Genomic DNA, 4789 nt, shown 5'->3' on the forward strand with positions numbered 1-4789 from the left:
GGAAATTGGCAAAGGCAATGGCTAAGGCTTTGAAAAGGAAAAATGGCATTATTTATGAAAATAATGGAAATTAGGAGAAAAGGGAGGTGAAAGGTCACAGTTTTCATGTGAGGAGGAAATTGAAGGAAAATAATGGAAAATGAAGAAAATAGAGGCCTCATTCATAAAAGGATTTTGAGGATCAGTTGGTAACCTTTTGTCAGTTGAGTTTTGGAGCTCTCTCAGTATTCTCTCTCTCTCTCTCTCACTCTTGGACACTTAGAGTTTTCTTAGAGCATTTTGGCATTGGAGCAAGAAAGGCAAAGAAGGAAAGAGGAAACAAAGATCAAGCAGGTAAAGGCAAGATCACGCAGCTAGAACATGATTCATTGCAGGTATAAATTTGCATGTGTATTTTCCTTGCTATATTTGGGATGAATGGTATTTCATGTGGTTATTTTCTATCATGGCATGGGTTTTTCTAGGTGTAACAAGTGTTTTCGGCCTAGCCTTTCCATTTCCAGATAGCCATGGTGTGATGGGGTTCTCATGTTTTGGTTGAGATGGATCGTCAGATAGATTTGAAGTTGAGTGGGTTGGATCTCCAAATAATAGAGCACATGGCCTAGTGGTCCTTGAAAAAGACTGTGGATCATGGTAAAGCCACTGGCCTAGTGACCCTTGAGTCAGACTATGGGTAGGGGTAAAGCCAGGATTTTGTTGCCTCGGTGGGCCTAGGAATCCTTTCCGGTGAATGGCAGGATATACAGTAAATCCAAGAGGTGATTTTCTCTCTGTTGGGCCAAGTAAACCCGGATTTGGGATATGTGGTAAAGCCTGGAGAGTGGGTCTTGGTTTAGGGCCTAGTGATTCGGGTTTAGTTTGCGATAAATCGTGAGAGACTAGGAGACAGGAAAATTCCTCATGTTGTAGGTGGAGAAATCTGGTGGCATCCATGCTTGTTTGGCCTAGTGATGGGGTGGAGATCACGGTAAATCCTGCTATGATGTGTTCACTGTGTTGGCCTAGTGATCCGAAATGGATTATGGTAAAACCTGGTTTCTATTGATGAGGGTGAGGTGGTTTAGCCTCGGTATGCCCTGGTCGGTTCTTTTGGTTTGAGTCCCACATTCCTGCTTGTAATATGGAACAAGGGTGAATGGTTTAAGAGAGATTTGGCTTAACCATTCTATGGTTGGGTGGAAGGTGGAAGTATCATCCCGGGTTTGGATTTTGCATCATTAATGAAAGGTTATTTCTCCTTGTATTTTTATGAGAATTTTGATGGATTATATATGGTTTATATGGTTGTACTTTCATGAGTATTTCTGTTGTTATAATGATGGTTATACGTGTGTTTTATGACAACAACTATGTACGACTCTTAGCATGTTTTTTCTTGTAAATGAATAGATAATGAATCTATGGCCTAATAGATGGTAATGCAACAAATGGCATGAGGGAACAATGGTTCTTAGCAATCCTCAGATAAGTACAAGATCCCTATGTTTAATTCTGATGGTTACACCTGTAGATTACATGCTTGTGACATGTTTGATGAAATCCTTATCATGGCTAGTAGGAGTCTGATTAAGGTCTTGTTTAACTTATTGATTTTGCATCATTGTTTCCTTGTTATTTGGTTGATATGAAGCTATCATTCAATTCTAGGCACTGACCTAGGCTCTAGGCCTAAAAAAGTGGCTCAAATCTCGGGATCGCTGGCATAACACTGGAAAATTGGGTCTCTAGATGCTAGCAGACAAGCCTGTTAGAGTGACTTTGGGTTTCTGGATGCTCTCATTCCTATAGCATGAGAGCAGTTGAGGCTTAAGTTGTCCAAAACATCAGTGGGACCTAGGGACAAGATGTCTGAGTGGCTAACATGTCTCCTAAGGGTTCTATTTTTGATGTGGATAGGTTTATTGATGTGTTTCGTTGATTCCACTTCCTTAGGGTCACATAGGAGGTCGAATACAATCATAGAAGCCTCTCGTCGCATGTTTACCCTGGTTGGCTGGTTACTTGGGTAGATGTGTGAGGAGGGTGTTACAAAAAACTGACTTGATTGTTGTCCAATGCTCCTTCCCTGGTTTTGACATTAACTTGCTCAATACTCCCACTGCATGGACAATGTTTAGTTTTGTATAGACCATTGTTGTTAGGATATTCTGACACATAGGAAATAATTAAGTACAACTTGGTCTAGTGTATAATTAGGTAAAGTGTGTTTCTTTAGTATGTACTTTTTGTAACTTACAATCCGACAGTCACGATATGTTTTTGTTAACAAGGTTAATCCTCTATGCGGACAGAGATGATCCCTCTAGCCCAATGAGTGGGGCTAGCAACTGAAGGGACAATCAACTAGACATATTACTAGATCACAATTGAAAAATATAACAAGAGAGAAGGCCTACCTTGCCGTGATGATAATCTGATTTCCTTTGTTGAGATCCTCGAACCGCTTGTGTCACGGACTTTTTCCTGCTTCTTTCAGTGCTTATGTACCTGCACAAACGATCAAGAGACAATGCATGCCAAAACCAATAGAAAATCCAATAATGACCTATTTATCTAATCAAGGAATGCCAAACAAATACATACATGAACATATTTATTTTGAGAAGATGAACCAGCAGTTGTATTATTATTTAAAGAATAAAGGGGAATCTTACAACCATAGCCTTGATGTTGAAAGGCTCTCCTTGAGTGGTAATGCAAGTCCAAGACAAGAAATACTCCAACACTCCTTCTCCAAGTCTAATGAATATCCTCTAAGCACAAGCTCAACATAGGGGTGTAAATGGACATAGATCAACCATTTGGGAATGGGAGAGGAGGAATTTATAGGCTGGGAGAGGGAGTTAGGACTTATCCAAAGATAGGATTAGGCCCACATCTCAAGGAGGTAGCTCATAGGGATGAGACCAAGAGGTCAAATTAAGAGGATTCGACCTCATCTATGTGAAACCACCTCCAGCTCGCCACTCTGGAAGCTTCTAGATCACGAAGCTTCTCATCCTCTTTGGGAAAACTTCCTTTTTGAGACCATCACAGGTATGAAATGGAATAGAGTGATGGCATCGCTGGCCTAACATGGTGCAACAGGTGACCATCGTGTTTTTAAGCTTCATAAGAGCGATGACCATCATTTTAGGGTTTTAAGAGCTATTCCTCAGGGAAAGCTCTAGACATTTTCCAAGCAAAGTTAAAGGAGGGATCTGTGTTGTATACATGGATGAGTATATTGTATAATGATCATGTTTCAGGCACTTCAGAGTATGTCACAGGGAAGTGCAGGAGGCGTGACAAAATACTGTGTAACAGATGCCCCCTAAAGCATGAAGGCAGAACAAGGAGTGATGGCTGAGATGCTTTACGAGATTTTGGCAAGGACGATGACACGCACTGTCAGGAGACCTGAAAATCAAGGATGCATATATATATATACATATCTGAGAGCAAGACATTAATCCACGGCATGGACGCAACCATCTAGATAATAAGGATCATCATAAATATAAAGTCTCACGGTATCGTCACAACCATCTGTATAGTAGAAACATGTGTACAATCATGAATGATATATAACTCCATGCAACCTGAGTCATAACATACAAGACTCGGGGTCTTGCGCTCCATCCTAACCTGATAAATGTACGAATCCTAACATGTGAATAAACGTGTTGAAGTCGAACATGCAAGAAAACCACTTGATTACCAGCCAATGATGTGGACCGTTAACAGATATGAGAGAAACCACCAATAATGTCAATGGCTCTCAAGGTACAACAATACAATCGGTGAATTTGATAACGAAGCTGAAGTCGCACACTCGTGGAATCACCCGATCGAAGTCCAATAGTGAAAACATGTCGTCGGATGCAAAGAACCTGCCATTAAGGCATGCAAGCTCTAAGGTACTAAAAGGGAGTTTCTAAGTCATCTTCCTGGATAATGAGTTGAAGTCGACAGGAAGTGACTCGTCGAAGGAGGGTCATAATGATTCCCTCATCATCGACACAAAACAAGGAATAAAGTGGAATAATTTTCAAGACTGTAATAATGACTCAAATGGTGTATAGGTAAATAACTGCATATTGGACTTCTCTTTAACATATTGGTGACACAACTCTGAAGTGTGGCAGCATTTGACTCAACATAGGACTAAAGGTCATGATGACAGTATGGAATAGTCAAATGAGAGGTAAAATGGATCACCCAAACCCAGAAGGACAAGTGTCTAAGTGAGGATATCCCAAACCCAACATGAGAAACAAAAGAGTGTCATGTTCAAGAGCGACATGCTGCCTATACAAAGGATGGCTCATCTTAATTTTCCCCCCGCTATTTCTAGCGAGTACCCCAATTATTTTTATCACAAGCTTAAAGGGGATAACATATTCTTGTCATGTAATTTCATTCTTCGAACGAATCCATCCTAGTAAGTTTTATGAGCCCTAGGAAGGAGAAGCTCAGTCTCATCATGGCGACGAGTCTTTCATCATAAAATTTTAACGAGTTCAATGTAAAAATAACTCGGTACCTTTTCATGTTTAGAGAGTTTGAAAAATAAATGAAAAAGAAAACTCCATCATGTACCTTTTCGTAATTTGTCCCTCGAACCCGGAAATGTAGAAAATAATATCTGAGGGAACCTCCTAGCCATGTTAAACTAAGGTGTTCCTTTTTCGTACAATAGTCTATCTCAATTCAGAAAAGGGTTAAACTTATATTAAGTAGACATCAATTCATTTACTTTAGCGAGTTCTAAATGACAAGTACTCGACAATATTTTCATATTTTT

The sequence above is a fragment of the Pinus tabuliformis genome, chromosome 1_2 (assembly GCF_031772625.1).
Source record: "Pinus tabuliformis cultivar Carrire ecotype Pingquan chromosome 1_2, CPIR1, whole genome shotgun sequence".
In the NCBI taxonomy this organism is placed as follows: domain Eukaryota; kingdom Viridiplantae; phylum Streptophyta; class Pinopsida; order Pinales; family Pinaceae; genus Pinus; species Pinus tabuliformis.